At 39.0% G+C, this 19,370-nt stretch overlaps 1 long non-coding RNA gene across 1 annotated transcript in view; it reads left to right on the top strand.

The window, feature by feature from the left end:
* Window positions 1-1,116: 1,116 nt before the first annotated feature.
* LOC119714445 (uncharacterized) overlaps window positions 1,117-19,370 on the top strand; it is a 39,041-nt gene continuing 20,787 nt past the window's right edge. Inside the window, exon 1 of the long non-coding RNA XR_005261676.2 lies at window positions 1,117-1,313. This is a non-coding gene — a long non-coding RNA (uncharacterized lncRNA). The remainder of the gene's footprint in view (window positions 1,314-19,370) is intronic.

Here is a 19,370-nt window from a genome sequence, read left to right on the forward strand (position 1 = left end):
TTGTTTGTTTGTTTACAATAGCCCTATCATTGGAAAATGTAAGAGGGTCTGCAAGGTAAAAGTGCTGGTGCACATTTAGAAGCACAGATCCCAAAGGCTTTAATACTATTGTGATTGTAGGAAGAGTATATTTGAAAATATGTCAATTTAAACTTTTCTAAATGAAAAGGTTAATGACTTTCTAAAGCCTAAACAAACTTAAACACAGCTCAGAATACAGTTTACCCATTCAATTAATCTTTATACTAAAGAAGTGGTAATAGTTAAGAGAAAAATTATGAAATTCAGTTTTTGTTGTTGTTTCTTCATATGCATTGATGGCCTCAGAACAGTGGTCTCTAGTTTCAGCTCTGGCAAATTTGCATTTAAATATCCAACTGCTTACAGAGCTACTTATATTTTATGTAAAAATTGCAAGGAAGAAATTTGCTTTCTTGGGAAGTTGCCATTTACACAACTGTCAAACATCATACAGGAACTCAGAGAGACTCTTGAGGATGTAGAATAGTTCAGTTTAGCTTGCAGCCTTGGGTTGAGATGGCATAAAGTTTACGGATTTACCCCAAGTTTCAAAGAGGTATGTCCATGTGGGCAAGGTCTTAAAACTTCATTGATCATCAGGCAAATATGAATAAATACTTCTCATGAAAAAAAAAAAAAAAGGCTTCCATAAAATCATATCTTGTTTTCTTTCGAACTTTCTTTAACATGGCTGTCTCAAAGAATTGTGGTTCTACAAAACATGAATGAAAAACAAAAAGGCTTTAGACTTCCAAGGTAGTGTACTCAGTTTTCCGTACCACTGTTAATGCCTCAATGGCTCAATGCCAACAAAAAAAAAGTCCAACCATCCATCCATCTGTCCATCTGTCCCCACCCCCCACCCCCCCGGCAGCAACAATTTAAGTTTAAATAAAAGCATAGAACAACACACATGTTTGTACGTGGAAATGGGTTAGTCACAAAAGGAAGGAAAACCATGAAAGAAAAATAAAATCTGGGGCTTAAAATGTGGGCATGTGGCCAAACTGGCCTCTTATTTCAAAGGCAGGGAGAAAGCTGCCTGCATGTCACAGTTAATACAACAAGCTTTATTTTTCCCCTTGCAGGCTGAAATATTCACAAGCATGCTGAGAAGGAGCAGAGGCGGACCCGCTCCTCACAGGGAGGTGGAAAGACCCCATGGTTGACAGCCACCAGCTGCTTCTGGCTGTCACCGCTCCCACCTGGCACCATGGCTCACCTCGCCCCGCAGCAATCTGCACTGTGCAGGAACACCACTGTGCAGGAAATGCAGCTCTTGGCAGAGAACGGTAGGCTGCTTTTAATGAATTTTTGCTTCATTTCTGCTAAGGAAGTCCATTGTTCTCCAGGGTATCGTGCCCCATAGAGCATTTGGCTCAGCTTTACCCCACTAGCCCTGGTGACAGAGCCTTCAGAACTCCTTCTAAGTGGTATTAAATAGCTCTTAAATCACTCTCTGCATTTTTGACTGGCCAGCAACTTGGCACAGAGTAAATCTGTTTGAACTGTTTTGCTTCAAGACAGAATGTCAGGGTGTTGTTTTAGACAAAATAGGCAGTGTTTACGGCCCACAAAGAAAAGAGAGAACTTGCTCTTTATTGTTTTCCTGTTTGCATTCTGATTTTTCAAGTAGCTAGAAAATTCACATGGCTCCTAATCTTTATGTGTTGTCCTAAGCAAAACTAGCCACTGGCTGAGCAGATGAATTACTTACAGGGCTGTATCAAAAATGTTTTATGTACCAAATGTTACGTTGTGCCTCACCAGCTCAGCTACAGAAGCTACAGCAGAGACAGGCTGCAAAGGTCTTCTGAGAGGTCTGTGTGCAGGGACAGGAGAGTTCCCCTAGGGCAAGAAGGGTAAATTTAAGGTTTTCCTTGGTTAACACGACAATCATCTAGAAATAATTCCTCAAAAAAAGCTATGCCACCACTTTTACGATTTAGATATCTTTCCAGACTGTCAGGAGCAGTGAACTGTAGGAGTGATAGTGTGGCCACAATCAGGCCACCTGAAAGAAACAGCTGCAGAGTCCTGCATTAGCAAATGAGCAGGGCATTTTGTCCATGCTGACAACTCCAACTTGGATGCTCATCAAAGCACAGCCGCTGCCATTTTCCTCAATTCTATTGTGTAAAAAGGAAGGGGGTGGGGGAGAGACTGAGGTCCAGTCAGCAACAACCAACCAAGCAAACAGCAGAAAAGAATAAGCTTAGTAGGGCTTGTGATACATCTGAGAGTATAGCTATGAACTGCAGTAAGAAAATATTCAGGATGAGGAATCCCTCGGATATGGGCAGCAAATAACACTCAATATCATGCCCTAAGGAAATTTTTATATAAAACTTAGTGATCTAGTCTATTATTAGCTGTATTTGTCTTTATTCACCAGTACGAGAAATATAAGCAAGCAAGGAGCATCCGAATTACTTTGCTCTTGCAATATCTATGCTGCTAATCATTATTTCTGCCTTTTTTCATTCAAGAAATTGTTACTGTGAATTTCAAAACTGGTCTGTATTTATCAGCTAACAACAGATTAAAAAACAAACAAAAAAAAAAACAACCAACCAACCAAACAAACAAACAAAAAAACCACAAACAGATAAAACAGATAAAACAGATAAAACAGATTTCAGCAATTCAGCACCTAATGCTGGAATTAACATCCAATAAGCCCTGCCCTGTCACTTGTGTCCTTTATGTGCTGCCACACTGAGAATGATAGTAGAGCTGGTACTTAAATCAGTAAGTACAGTTCACAAATATTTTTCCTTAGACTAATTGAATATCACATAAAAATCCTGATTACTACCCAGAGAGCAGTATTCCTCAAACAGCACAAGGCTTCACTGTCTATTTGCTGGAGAAGTACATTTTCTAGAGGTCAACCTCACTATACTGATGTGAAGGTACTAACCTGAACTCTCATGCTGCTCTGCTGTGTTTCAAACCATGATTTCCTGAGCACAGGGCAGTGTCACGGATAGATTTTTACACACTTTGACTTAGCAACATTTTAAGGTTTATTAATACTGTCACTGTAAATCACAAGATTAGACTGTATGATTCTTAACAGCACTTAATCAGCACTTAATCATCAGCCAATTAAACACAATGATTCAACAGAATTTGCTACAATAGAAACAGGATCTTAGTTAAAGATACGAGAATTACAAGATTCTCACAAGTACACTTACAGCATGGTGTTTGAGGTGCATTCTAAACTCAGTCACTCTTGTACTAGGTTTTTCCCCCTTTTGGTGAATTACCTTCTCCCCTGTTGGTATTTGCCTACATATGAGCTTTTACACTCAAGGAGTCAGCCCTGAGATGCATTTCAGCTCAGGAGAAGATTAAGGGCCATAGCCTGATACAACCCCTGGAGAGCTCAGATAGGCTTTCTCCAGCTGCTGTATGTATAACATGAAGTGATTGGCTTGTAGTCAAACTCAGATTCCTTATCATGTTGTTCTTGACCTCCTATGTTATCCCTCATTTCTCTATAAAGGATTTCAATGGGTATCTTCTTTAGGGCAGTTCTGTGCTTTGTTCATGGTCATGACTGTGAGCATCCACCTGACACTCTATTGCTGATGAGCTATCCAGTTCACGGAACAGATACATCAAGCCCTACTGTGGTTCATAAGCCTGAGCAGGACACGTAAAATACTAAAATATGAGCAGGACATGTAAAAAATGTGCTTGCCATACTCTACCCTGTGACTACAATCAATTCACTTTATCTTCAGCAGCACAGCTTATCTAGTCATCCCCCAAACATATAAGGCAATGGTTAACAGTAAGCACAATACAGTAAGAACTAATAAAATCACAAGGGGGTATAGCATCAGCTTCAGCACTTTGGGTGCCATAAGAGACCACCAAACAGGACTTCTCACCATCAGTACTCTCCATCCTTTTTGACTCTGTGCTGTGCTTGATGTACTCCTTGACTGTCATGATGGACAGTGAGAAGAGTCTTCTGTCATGATATCTGTGCTTGTTGTTGTAGGTTCATCAAATCAGGATGATGGAGAAGTCGGTTGATTCAAGGCAGGTACATACCAATAGGTGTCAGTTGCAGCTCAATATATAACATGTAGTCAAAAGACAAATCTTCATGAATAATTATGGATACAGAGAAATTAAAATCATAACCAATGGTCATGGAAAAGTTACACATGCATAGATTAGAGTGATTGGTTATACTACGAACAATATCATCTATTAGCAAATAATCACACAATGTTCCCATGCATACACATCCTTTCCTGATATACATGACCATAGTTCTAGGAGCTTTGTTGCTTGTGTATTTTGAAATGACAGAAAACTTGCTCTGTGCCCAAACAGATGTCTTGAATTTTGAGAGCATTACTTTTGCAGATGAAACCTTTTTGTTCCTGCACAATGCACGCATTTGTATCAATTGTCTGCCACTCTTCATCCTTTTGATGAGCCTACAGACTATGCTCTAAGGGATATAGTGTGGTATCATTATGATTTAGTTCTAAGGCAATGCTTGGGTATATAATATGTACTGACTGGTGCATTACATATAGTGAGGACAAAGGTAATAATCTTATCACCTTCTAAATAATAAATAAAATTGACTAGTTGCCACCACAACTGAAACTCTTTCAAACTCTAATGCATTATCCCAAATAACTTCACACATTTCAGTGGGTAGGGTTCCTCCTTTACTTTCTTTAATAATGGCTGCTACTATGGACTGTATCCATAACTGCACTTGCATACATCTCAAGGCAAGAGGTATTAGCCATTCTATGATTCTATACCTTGGGTTGCTCCAAGGACATTTACAATTAATTGATGGTCATTTTCTTCAGTTCATTCCCAATGATACAGAATGTCAGATAAGAGCCATTGTCTTGCTTTTAGGGATAACAAAGATTATTTTAGTGAGTATTCTGACTTGTTTACGTCAACAGCAGTAACACTTAGTTTGTTCATTAGGAATTTTAGGAATTAGGAACCTATGCTATTCAATACTCCCAGTCCTGTTCCAGGTGCTCCTAGCCCTGTTTCTACTATTCCAGTGATCTCTAAGGATCATCCATGTAACCATGCCAACCAGTAGGAGTAGGCTACTCCCAAAAAGGCAGAACACTCTGTTCTAATTATTGACACATTGATGTGCTGTGTTAGCTCTACCCTTTTTAAGAGCCAATGAGGATTAAAGAAAACTTGCTGTTTTCCTGTATTTTTAATTATGTAAGGGCCAGTGTCATAAATGTGAGGAGACAATTTAATAGGAGGCCAAGCTGGGGGTGGTGGTTGCTTGATACTGGAGACCTAAGCTGGAGCAGGACTTGGGGTCTACCCAAAGGCACATTACTATCTAATGAGGTATGGTAAATTTATACCAACATTCATGTCCAAAAGGACAGATGTTTGTATGATCAGGAACATGTCCATCTCTACTTCCAGCATATTTTACAGTAATGGATGAAGCTGTTGTACATTCAGTATGATTTTCAATACAGCTTCCTATTAAAATTATGTCCTCTTTAATTTCCCTTAAAGATGGATAGAATACAGTGGTCCACTGCTCCAAATCCTCTCTTTCTCTTTGTTGTTGTTGTTGTTTTTGTTTTAAATCCACTCCCATCTAGAAAGAGTAACATAATAGTGTAGTGCTACTGCAGTTAAATTTAGGGATCTAGTGAGGTAGATGTTAGGTGCAAATTCAACAAAATCCATGTAAGCATGAGCCCATCATATACAACTCCCACACTCTGCATGTGTCCATTTTGAATATAAATTCTAGCCCTACACCACAGTAAGCCTATTGACAAAATTAGAAAAATAGGTGTATTAAGGTAAAATTGTACCAGAGTACAATTTGCTGTATTATGTAATTTTCTGTCTGCTTTCTCTCAAGTTGAAACTGCATGACATACAGCAGTGTTTGTTTGTTTCTGGTGAATAGATCCATTGATCACCTGGCATCCTATTTTTATTTCTTCTCCTGGTGTCACCCAGAGTTGGTGAACTCAATTAATACCTTCCCTATCCCAACTCCATTAGTTTTTCAAATATGTCTTGGTTCTGTGTATGACTATGGTCAATATATTTAAATCTTTTAAATTTTGTTTTAGTCCAAAACTCCCAGTGTATTTTACCAATACATAGTCACAAGGATCTTGTGCTTTGGTAATTGTGAGTATATCCACTCCAATTAGCAAGCGAACGGGTAGGGGCATATAGCTGTTGTCATAATTGCTGTCAAGACTGATCCCAGCAGATTAATGCAATGAGGAGACAAACAATATGAAAATGCCAACATCCAGTAGATTAGTCATTCCTGTGGTGTTAGTATGATTCATTGTTTACCGTAAAAGAAAGAAAGGTAGACAGGTCTCTGTGGGGAAGGCCGAACAGCTTATCCCCTTTAAAATGCAGAATAAATCCATCTGGCACTAATTTTATGCTTTGCTTTTATCACTGGCATCCCATGCCAGAGATCCTTGTGGCATAATTAGGGTCATCAGTACTAAATTAGTCTGGTAGAAGGTAATTTTACTGTGATGGGCTGTCTTGGTTTCATTGGACACCAGGTATGCCAGTTATCAAGAGGCTTATCCAAAGGAAACATTAAGAAGGCATGAATAACTAGACTTCCAAAGACACCCTACCACTTATTCAGCTGGTGCTGAGTTTTTGAAAGACAGCTGTCTTATTGCCCTTCATATGGCTAAAGATTTACAGTAACCCATTGGCTCATTTAACTACACTGTTATATATATATATATATAGTATATATATATATACACTATATATATATATACACCATATATATATAGTGTATATATATATACACTATATATGCTATACTCTGGACTGTGGGTAGTATGGAGTGGTATGGAACACCTATTTTATTCCTTCTTGCTTTGCCTATTCTTGCACCTTTTTACTATTAAAATGAAAGCCTTTATCACTTTGAATGGAGTGAGGGGTAGACAAAATTGAGAATCATGAGGAAAGACCTTGGATAGTATTTTGCCTGTTGGCTGTTTGGCATTTCATAGTCATTCAGAGTCCAGACACCACTTCTATTCCTGTCAGAATATACTTGTACCTGGTGGATGATTTTAAAGGCTCAATGTAATCAACTTGCTAGGTAGACCACAATGCTTTTTCCATCATTAATGTGCAGATGGTGCTTTATTGGAATGATTAGTCTGTAATCTGAGTCAACACTGAGGGGACCCAATAAGAATGGTTTCAAATGCTTTCCCATACAGGGGCCAACCTTGGGTTTTGTGTTGCAAAGGGCATCTTTGTGACTGTGTCCTAACTTGAGATGTAAAATTCTCCTAGCCGATACCATTTAGGATGTATAGTGATCTTCCTAATTTTAATTAAGTCAACAACCTTCTGATTCCATTTTGTGGCAGGCTCATTATCTTTAGCATAAGCTTTTACCCATCCCATCTTAAAAGCTGCGTTCCTGGCTATGTTTAAAAACAACTGCCAATCTTCATTTCTCCAAACTGGGGATCTATTCATATACTACATGTATTTCCAGGTTTGCTGTTGACAGAGCCACTATGTGACACATGCTCAAACATCATAGGAGTCCATGTATTTTACTTTTGCTCTGTTTTGAGTGGCAAGTACAAAGCTTTGAGTTCTCTCTTTTTTTCTCTCTCTTTTTTTTTTGTGCACTACCTTTTCTGTCTTCCACTGCCTGCTTGCTGATGGTGATACAAGGCCCACGGCTATATACTTTTTATTCTTTGAGTTGAAACATCTGTGAACCAAATACCTTTGGTCAGCATGTTTTCAGTTAAGGGTAAAACAACTAGAATTGGTGAGGGTTTGAAAGGTTGTTGCAAAATTAAAGGATCACTATTTGTAGTTATATGGGATTTAGAATCTTTGGTTTGTCCTTCAGTTAATTGCATATTGTCAGTGATTCCTCTTAGATAAACGTAATATTTTCTCAGCATGAGTTTTTGAACAATTCCTCATGGAGGAGCAGTTCCCTTCAAAATTTCCTCTATTAAATTAGGCAGTCCTCTAGTTGTTAAGTGCTGTTCCTGATGTATTTTCTCAACATGTTTCACGACTGTAAATAAGGGTAAAACCCCTTTCTCCCAGTCAGAAGATAGTTGTTCTGTCTCTTTAAATGCAGTTGAACTAAACAACAGAGGTTGTTTCAGGTCATTAGGACAGACTTGGAACAAATTACAGTAAATCAGATGCTGGGCCCCATTCTACAACAATAGGATCAGAGGGGTGCACTGGCCCAAGGGATCGGTATGTTCACAGTTCATTCAGTAAAGTTTTCATAACTTCATTATGTTCCTCAGTCCATTCCCATTCCTTTCCTTTCCATAGAAAGGAATAAAGGGATATGGCTATAATCAAAAACTCAGGTACATGCTTTCTCCAGTATCCTATCATTTTCAATACTTGCTGGAGCTTCTTCTTGGATTGTGGAGGGTGCAAAGCTTCTGTCTTTTCCAAGGTACCAGGAGGAACTGAAGCACTGCCAGCAATCCATCACGTCTCTAGAAATCTTTTTTCTGGGGCAAGTCCCTGGAACTTTGCTAGTGGTACAACTACAGCACTATTCAAGGCTTCCCATACAGAGGCAGCATCTGTCCTTACTGCCCCTTCAGAATCACCCCCAATTTGAATGTCATCTACATACAGATAGAAACAGGTTTCTGATGAAACTGATACTTGCTGTAAAAACTCTGCTTAATGAGCAGTAGTATTTATAGTAGGTTTATAACCTTGGGGAAACCTATTAAAAGGGTACTGCACCCCTTCCCAAGTAAATGCAAAACAGTGTGTCCTGTTCCTGCAAGGGAGAATAAAGAATATAACCTTTATATACAGAACTCCCATACATTTATGAGTGACTGGCTGTAGAGTGGCAGTTACATTTGCAATAGTAGGGACTGCTGTTTTTAAGGGTTCAGTATTGGCATTGAGAAATACATAATCAATCATAAGGCACCATCTATTGTCACATTCACAAGCAGGCCATTCTAGAAAATTGTATGGGGAAATGTGTGCCAAAAATAATTTGCTGAGACTTGTAAATTCACAATAACATCTGAAATTCCATCTTTGGCAGCAGCCAATGCTAGATATTGGGGAATATTAGTTAGACTTGAATCAGGGAGTGTAGGTGCCACATGAAGAAGATGGAGAGTAGCAGTTTTAGTTTCAACTCTGTAACTTCATATCTAAGTGACCAGGCACTACCATTTTGTAGCTGCCATCTTGGTACAACTAAAACAACAAACAGTTTTATAGTCATCTTCTACCGCAAAGCAAACTGAGGTTATTTATTTCTTGCCCAGAAGTCAAATGTTTACTTCAGTGGTGGGGCAGTTTGCTGCCCCCATTAGTGCTGGTTAATTTAACTTTAGGTTGTCATAATACTAACATGACTACTTCAGTTTGCGTAAGTACAGATATGTGTGCCCCTGTATGTATTATAAATTTAGTTGGGTGCTGGAGGGGAACTATGAGAAGCATAACATAAAGTCCATAATCACTTACGCATTGCTAAGCATCAACTTTCTGGACAGACAGGTCTAATAGCCATCTGGGGTCTACCTGTTTTTTGATTTCTGTTCCTGCAATTCCTCCAGTATTTTTTCACAGAGGGCAGTAAGAATTAGGGGTTCCTGAAGAAGCTCTTTAGAGTGGAGCAGTAGCAGGTGACATTGCAGTGGCTTACCTTTGAGAAGCTTTTATCAATTCTATCATGCTTAGAATGATTCCATCTAGTTGTCTGTGAATAACAGCTCTGGGAACACCCTATGCCATGACTTGTTTCCATAATTCATCCCTTGTTCCAGGCTTCCGTTGTCAAGCAGTGGGCTTGTGTCTAGTATTTTGAGGATCATTTTGGGGTGTTTGTCTAACCTGACATTTTAACTTGAGTCCTTAATCCTTGTGATGCATCATCCATTCCCATTTGTCACCCATAATTTATAACATCATGCATCAATTCTGCCCAAATGGGGAGATGTCTTTGAAGTATGTCTTGCTGGTCAGCTTCACCAATGATAACCCTTACAGTTAAATGTCCTTCTTGATCTGGTCTCAGTTTGCAGAAAGATAAGGTTTGAGCGTGGTAGGGGCTCCCCTAATTAATGGCTTTAGCCTAGTGTGGACTACAGTTCTCAAAATGGGAACATGTGGGAACACTCAGGAATAGCCTGAATACAGACAGCTTTCATAATAGCAGCAGAGAGATTGCACAGGGATTTAATGCGTGTAATAGACAGTTCTTTTCTCTCCAATAAGTGTATTCCACCAGCCCAAAATGCCCCCCTACTTTTTACTGAATGGGAATCATGCAGGTGTCAGGGCCAGCATTCAAAAAGGCACTAGGGCACCCGTATCCATTAGCCTCATTGCCATTCAGTAAAATCCTATCTCCCCTAGTTAGGCAGGCCCTCCATAAGTATTGTTCCAGTTTTCTTCAGTCTCTCATTGTACTTTCCTGTAAACTTGCTGTTTGAATTGTTTCTTAGGGGATTGTTTTCCAAGGCATATTACCACATCCACCACCCTGAGGTCAACCAGCTTCTTTGGATTTTATAATGAGTGTAGCTGTAAACTGAAGAGGTTCAGGAGTAACCTCAAATATTACCATCCCATTCCTCAGGAGATACTACAGTTTTCTAATTTGAACTATACTGGTGGGTCAGAGCTTGTATTAACATATTTTCAGTGCATTCTCCTTACTTTTGTTCTTTCAGCTGAGCTTCCTTACGTTCTTTTTGCAGTTATTCTGTTTTTATCGATATCAGCAATTCAGTAGTTTTATGTGCCTCTATTTCATCCTGAAAATCTCGCCTTTTATAGGTTGTGTCCTGTCTTCCCAATATGAAGTTTCTGGGCATATTCCTATCATTTTACATGCAGCATTTAGCTTATTTACAACATTTAGCTTATTTTCTACTGCTTCCCAGTCATGTGAATTATGAAGGGCCAATTCTCATGGGAAGACAAGTTTAAAATTAATATTATACTTCTGTAGGTAGTAAGTGACATTGCTTGCCATCCTGCAGATGACACCAATTTGGTGCAAATAGATTTTTACACACTTTGATTTAGCAGCAATTTAAGATTTATTAACGCTTTCATGGCAAATCACAAGATCAGACTATATGATTCTTAACAGCACTTAATCATCAGCCAGCTTATCACAATGATTCAACAGAATTTGCTATGAGAGAACAGGGACTTAGCTAAAGATAGGAGAATGACAAGCTTCTCACAAGTACACTTACTGCATTGTATTTGGGAGTTAGTTTTAAATTCAGTCACACTCTTACTATATTTTTCCTCTTTTGGTGAATTTTACTCACCTTCTCCCTCATTTGTGTTTGTATGCAGATGAGCTTTGATACTTGAGGTGTCAGCTGTATGAGGCACCCGAGCTCAGGGGAAGATCAAGGGTCACAGCTCTCTGTGATCCCTGGAGAGCTCAAATAGGCTTTTTCCAGCCTCTGTATTTATAACATATAGTGATTGGCTTGTAGACAAACTCATGTTGTTTTTGACCTCCAGTATGATCCGTCATTTCCCTATGAGGGATTTCAATAGGTACCTGCTTTAGGGCTGTACCATGCTTTGTTCATGGTCATGGCTGTGAGCATCCACCTGGCACTCTATTACTGATGAGCTGTCCAGTTCAGGGACAGGTCACATCCAGGCCAATGGCGGTTCATAAGCCTGAGAAAGACTTATGTCAAGTGCAAGAATGGAACATACCTGTGACAGGGAGGCATAGATCACATATCAGACTCCTGCAAAGTTAGACAGGAGATTATATATTACAGTGAAAGTTTAAGATTTGCCATTCTCCCTATATAGCTTCACTCTTAATCCTGTGACAGAGGCAAGAGTCATATCACCACCTTTAACACACTCAGTGATTCATATTTTCTGTTCTCCAAGTTATACTTGAAAGATTCTTCAAGCATAAGAGTGTTCAGGATGCTGCTTTGTACATAAGCAGTAAACAAGTCCCATGAAAGCAAAACAGCTTTCTCCCTGATGAGGCTGCATTTAGCGTGGGGGTATTCTCCTTCTGCATAAGGAGACCCACCCTTGATACCTGTTTTGACATGAGTACTACATTGCAGAATTAGTGGGCTTGAGCAAGTTTGGAGTAGTGACAGGTAAAAATCCCATGAGAGATGAAAGAAGCCTGGGGGAAATTTAATGGGGTTCATAGTGCAAATCCTACTATCACATATGTCTATTTCTCTTTGTCAATAAAATCCTGAAGAATCTGTTTGCTCATTCTAAGGTTGGATGTGCTTTTAGATTCATGGCAAATTCTTCTCTCCTTCAGTAGTTTGTTATATATTGTAACTTTCATTTCCACACAAAAATCACTCCTTTAAACCCTAGGTTTTACTCATTTGTTTTCTACTGCCTGGGGTTTTGACAACTTGCCAGTTTAATGCATTGGCATCCAGGCTGCAGTAAGTATCTTTACTTCATTTGCTAAGACAGCCCGTTGTTCTCTGGTTCTGAGCTTTGCACAATCTTATACTTCAAACCCAGTTACATCTGGTATCTTATATTTTTACCCATACGCACAAAGTCAGAGCTACTGTTGTATGATCTCTCTTAATTCTGTATGCCTTGTTCAGGATTTATTTTTGTTTTGACTTAGATATCTTCTGTGTCACATTTCAACCAAGGACAAAGTCTAATTTAATGTCATGGCTGTCTCTTTATCCTCAGCTTAATCTTAACAAACTTGCAGGTTTTGCTTTTCTTCCCCCCCCCCCCCCCACCACCATTTTTTTTTAAACAAACAACAACAACAAAAAAAAAAAAACACCAAACCACCACTTACCTGATTAAAACACTCTCTCACCAATCATTGAGAACTGTGCTATATGATAACTCAATATTGTAGGCATTCCAGAAGATTTTATGGGATGTAAAGAAGATAAAATCATTTGTAAGACCTTTACAGCAATGTAGACCATTTCAGAGCAAAAGAACTTTACAATTCTTGATGTTCATTTGTCTTCACATATCTAACAGGAAAAGTTCTAAAAATGAGTAGAGTTTCTTAAGAAACAGGAAGAGTAAGAAGGAGAAGGAAAAAGAGAAGGAGAAGGCACTATCAGGACAACAGGGAATGCCCTCAACTTGCAGCAGGAGAGGTTCAGGTTGGAAATTAGGAGAAATTTCTTCTCAGAAAGAGGCAGACCAAGGCATTGGAACAGGTTACACAGGGAGGTGGTGGAGTCACTGTCCCTGAGGGTGTTTAAGGAAGCAGATTAGGTACTTAGGGACATAGTTTAGTGGACGATATTGGTGGTAGGCTGACAGTTGAATCAGATCATCTTGGAGGTCTTTTCCAACTTTAATGACCCCATGAACAGCTCCTCACTGAGAGACAATTTACTAATATTTGGTTCAGCTCACTTCTCATCGAGCTGAGATAGCATGCATGACAATGCTTGTTAAAAAGAAAATGAAGTAATGCAACTTTAAAGATCAAAGGCTCTTTGCTTATTTACATTACCTGCTCTAAAAAGCCTGCAATCTTCCTTTTAACAATTTAATGCTAATTCTTTTATCAATTTAATGCTAATTTAGTGCTAGCCATACACCAAGCATTATTCACCTACAGTTCCTATATCCAGAACTTTAGACGGTCTTATTCTATAAGAGCTTTCAAAAAGTTGCTGTGCTTGGAATTCAGAAAAAGAATGGTAGATGTGGGTCGAAAAAAATGGAAATCAGGCAAGAAATAAAAGCAAACATCTTCCACAATAAAACCATCCTTTGTCATGATCACTATGGATCTTCATTACCACTTCCTTTTCTGAGGAAATGCTGTTACTTAAAGGCATTAAAACAGACAGCTGGAGACAAATGTCCAAGGCTGGACATTTACTTCTCACACCTGCAGACATTAGAATACAGAAATCCACCAAATTTGAAGTGAATAAGCGTGCTACTCAACAGATAAATGCTGTGTGGTACAACAGCTGCATAGCTCTTCCTTACACCTGACCTCCACACCGTTTCCTCCAACAAGGCTAATCTTACAGAAAGTATCAAGAATCTTCCCAGATTAGCACACGTAGAGCAACAAGAGTTTCAATTTATTGCAGCAGCTGCAGAAAACTGGTTTCAAGCTGGAAGTGGCCTTTTGGAATACATCCAAGAAGAGCGCAATCTGCACAAAGGAAATCCCAGAGGAAAACGAGCCCTCTTTGGGAAGAACAGTTCTTATGCTGGATTGTTTGGAGCTGCTTGTGAAGCTAAATATGTGGGTGGGAACAAGAATGAACATCAGCTCAGGATTTACGTGCTCTCCTGAAAATACCATATGTCATACTATTAACTATCCATTCCCTTCTCTTGTAACACAAAAACTGTCAGCCAGCTTGTTTCAGTAATGCATTGAAAATAGGTCTGTGCACAAGAATTTTGTTGCTGGGTTGCCTTACTGAACATCATATATCACAGGAAAGAGTGCTCAATGTTTATTTTTCTCAACCAGATGAGTTACCTCAGGTCTGGGGATGGAGGAAAAAAAAAAAAAGTTAATGTTATGTCATTCATAACTGGATTTTCTGACTCTGGGACTCAATATGTCCAGATAAGCATTAGAGGAGTATCAAGACCAGTCTGAAGTGTGCCCCACTGCAGAGACTCATGCAGTCAGCCCCTATGACCAGGATGCAGTCACCATCCCATCCTGACAAGTCCTTCTGTCAGAAAGAATACTGGCTCTGGGGATGGATGCAGTGTCATTGGCCAGACTGGCTGCTTCTGGATGAAATCTGCAGAAAAGCAGCTGCAAAAGGGAGGAATCAGTGTCATACCTTCTCAGGGATCTGGGCAAAAGCTCTTTATCCTAAACCATACATATGCCTATATTCCACATCAGTTCAAACTTGAGGTATATCTGTACCACAGCAAAAATTTGCCTCCTGCATTTTGTTGGGTTTTGAGAAACGTACATCCAGTGCTCTGTGATATTCGCACTTGGGCAGCTGCAAACTTCACCCATAGCTGTTTGCAGTTGGACAAGCCTGGAGAAGCTGAGCACCTGAAAACTGGCTGGTCATTTTCAAGGCATAGTTTAGATTATCATTTGAAATGAGTTCAATTGACATGTCACATACTTGTCTGGAGCACCAGGGGTGTGGGGTAGGGGCACTAGAAATTAAAATACTCCCCAAACCATGAATTTTGCAATTTAAATCTTTTGCAACTTTAGATTTATAGACCACTATTTCATGAATAGATTTCTTTTTCTCTAAGCCATTGTTCTGTTCTTTATCCAGCCAATGGACTTGAAAAGGTCACAGGCCTGTCAAACTTGACTTACGATTCTAGGCTTGCAGTGCTGCCAGGCAGCTGAGAAATGAGCTGTACACTGAGTTTTCATCTACCAGTCACTGGTTCAGTGTCATGAAAGAGAGTAAGCACTGGGAAAACTTCTCAAAATCTACTATGAACAGTAGCTCACTGTTACAAGAGTCTCTCCTGTACTTATCAGTGCATTCCCATACAATGCAAATAATCAGCTTATGGCTGTGCTGGCAAGGTCATAGCAGACGCCTGAGTCAATAGAGATGATTTGGATTTGTCTTTTTGTCCACAAGGTAAAGCTTTCCAGAAGATCATACACACACACCAAGCAAAAAGCAACTGTTTTTATAAAGGAAACAATATAAGTGGAAATTTTTGTTGTTAAGCCAAAAAGCATAATCTACCTAAAATACTGTGCTTTAAATGTTTAAAGTTTACATTGAACGACAAAGAGATATTACACCTGATCTTACAGCCATTGCTGTTACAGAAGGTAACACTATGGAGACAATTAGCTGCCACTTCAGGCCTTTTAAGTACAGAAAGATTTTCTAAACAGAAAAATCACATAAGAAAATAGTTGGTGGAAACCTCATACTTGCTGTGCTGGAAGGCTGTTTTGTTCTTATTAGTTAAACTAAATTTGAATTTTAGTGAATTAATCCCTTTACAAGAGCATAACCAAGCAGAGCCAGGTTCTTAGGAGCAGATTCTGGAGTCTGGCCCTCTTCAAAACATATCTGAACTGATCAGAGGGACACTTTCCTTGGTTGGGGGAATTTGTGGGGACCATCCCAACCTTTCAGTGATAGTGAGTGTAATATTTAACATATACACATGTCCTGCTGTTATGATTCTTATTGTTTAAATGCATGTAAATTTAGCATTATGACACCATATGACACCAATTCAGCATAATCACACCAGTACATCATAACTGAAGGAGTAACTTCTGCCCTGCCCAGATGAAATTATAATATATGACATCTCACATTGCATTTTGCTTTTTCAAATCCTAGCATGACCAACTTTATCCATTGCAAACAAAGCGTCTCTTTACCTCTCCTTTTTCTCTTTTAGAACCTGTTTTGTTTTATGAGTGCATGGAGAGAAGGAAAAATATAAGATAGAAAGTGTGAAAATATATAGCCTACTGAAGGAACAAGCCATACAAAATCCTTTTTATGAGTCAGCTCTAGGCTTTACTGAAATAACCACAGCTATCCAAACAGCACCTGTTGGAGCTCCACAGCCAAGCATGAGCCCCTGTTCTACAACTTCACTGGATAAAAACAAATGAAATGAGAACTCAGATGCACATTTATTGACTATTTTAAGGGAGGAAGAATGTAGCAGAGGAAGAGGAAAGCTGTGAATTTCCTTATAATTTTCCAAGATGTAGCAGAGACTAGAGAGCAGTTGAAAAAAATAAAAATAATAATAAAAAAACCCTTAGGTAGTTTTGAAAGTTAATCCTTATTTGCTGGAGAGAAGGAAGTAAGTTTTTCTAAAGTCACTTGTGAAATACAGTAACTGCCTATGCAATTATATGTTGGCAGAGCCTGCGTGAACTAGTGCTCCTATTTAGTTCCAGACTGCAGCTGCACATTTTATAAGAACTAATTCCTCCTACATCTCACTGCAAACACCAGTTTTCCCAGTCGAAGGTAGTATTCTGCAGCAGTTACACCCTTGTTCTAGATATTATGAATAGGTACTGGTATGATATCAATGTATCAACCTGGTGCTGCATGTTAGAGTTTTTACTGGCTATTAAGTAGGAGACTTTGCTGGCAGTTGAGCTGATTACTGTTGGAATAAAAAATTTAAACACTTGCCAACATTTGTTCCTGTTCTGATCCAAATTTGACTTCTTTACTTTAAGCACCTGCTTAAATCCCATTGAAGTCAAGCAGAGTGTATGCGTAAGCGTTCTCTCAGGCCAGGAACAGAACGATGAATTTAGATCTCAGAGATTACTTACTATGGAAAAAATGCTGTATGTCCCATTTGAATGTCATTACCTAGTAGAGTTGTTTTATTCATCCAGTTTTAAAAGTACTTTTGGAATACACTAAACATTCTGTTTTCCAAACACCAATCCTAATCCTACTTTATAAATGTTAGATGAAGACTTTTCTGCTTCAGCCCTCATCTCTAAGGAATTAAAAACTAAAATCACACAGTAAAAGAGGCAACACAAAGCCATCTTACCAACCCACAAATAAAATAATTCCTGTACAACACATGTAACATAACATTGCATCAAATGGTTAAAGAAGGGGGTGTCTCCTTAATTGATCCTGGACAAATTAGTTGTAGGGAGGATTCCGCCCCCCACTTGAAAAAGACGTCTTTGTCTTTCAATTTTTTCCCCTCCAAAGCATTCAATTCTTGTTTATAGAATACAGCTCACATTTAAGCAGACAATGATGGGCTGTCCCCCTGCGAATGCCCTTTCAAGTGTGCAGCAGCAGGCCTCCTCCATAAAGGCAGCGCAGACGCTCCCGCAGAGATGAGCGGGCTTTTTTCTGTCTCCCACTTTTTAACAGCTCTGCACATCCATAATTGAGAAAACGTGTGAGTGTCGGGGCGGAGGGGCTGCGTGGGGACCCGGCTATCTGCCACCAGGTGGCAGCAAAGGAACCCGCACAGGACGGTCGCAGGCGGGAAAGTAAAACACACACACAAACGCACACATAAAATTGGAGGGAAAAAAAAAAAAAAAAATCTCCAAAGCAGCGAAACCTCGCCCGGAGGCCTTTTTTCTCTTTTCTGACTCTCCACTAGATGACAGCAGCGAAACCAGGCTGAAACAGCCGGTAATGGACTAGCAGAGAAAACGATTTTATCCCTACTGCTAAGCCCTCAGAGAGCAATGCAGTTAAGAAACTCTCATTATTGGCTGTTTTCCTGGAAATTACAGAGCCTTTTGCTTTTAGGCTTCCCGCCTACAGGCCTCAATAATTTAGAAAAATACATTTCTACATTGTATGCAATGCACTTAAAGCATATGTACTTGGGCTGGAAAAAACAGTTAAGTATTGTTGCTTTAATGTGAATAATTACTTCATAATGTCAGCCATTAGTCTTGTAAAATGCTCCTTAGTTTTACTTGCATAAGCTAAGGGGCTCTCTTCGTTCAGACAACAATACCCATCTGCACTAAAACTGCAGCAAGACAGGAGGTTGAGCTTCCCAATATATTTACAACAATGTTCAGTTTTATAATGCAGGTACTAATTTTATGCCAATGCCTTAAAATGCTGCTACACTTTTGCTGTTGGCTGGTCACCAGATTAAATTGCTTTTAAAAAAAGCACTTTCAGCTAAACAGGTCACTTCGACCCAGTTATGGCACAAGCTAGTCTAGGGTCCAAGTATTTATGGCACAAACTAGGTTCAGACTTGGACCAGGTGAGGAAGGAAGGAATTAAACACACTTATTTTACTTTTTTTATCTCACTGTGCTTGAAAATGAATCCATCCTGACCTAAGTACCGTAAAGCTGCTGCAAGTAGGACACTTTCTGGAGCTCACAGGGGGCAATATACACCCTTCAACCTTAGTTGTATTCCTGAAGTGTTTCAGAGCATTTCTTGTGTGGAGAGGTAGATCTGGTATAAAGCCAGCTTTCTAGCCTTCAGGCATCTGTGAGATTCTCTTGTATGAGTGAGGGAGATCTCCAGCTCAACAATATTTACAGCCCTTTGCCCTGGTGTATAAGTATAAAGGTTTGCAGCACACAGCATGCTTTTTAGAGAGAAAATAAATAATTTATGTGCTTCTCTCTTTGTTCACTTGCTTTTTATTTCATCAGTTTATCTTGTATTTTCATCCTCTTGGATTATTTTGAGGTGTATGAACCTAGTTGTCTTTTTATTATTTTATTTTATTTTATTTTATTTTATTTTATTTTATTTTATTTTATTTTATTTTATTTTATTTTATTTTATTTTATTTTATTTTATTTTATTTTATTT

This window comes from Anas platyrhynchos, chromosome Z (genome assembly GCF_047663525.1).
Source record: "Anas platyrhynchos isolate ZD024472 breed Pekin duck chromosome Z, IASCAAS_PekinDuck_T2T, whole genome shotgun sequence".
Taxonomy (NCBI): domain Eukaryota; kingdom Metazoa; phylum Chordata; class Aves; order Anseriformes; family Anatidae; genus Anas; species Anas platyrhynchos.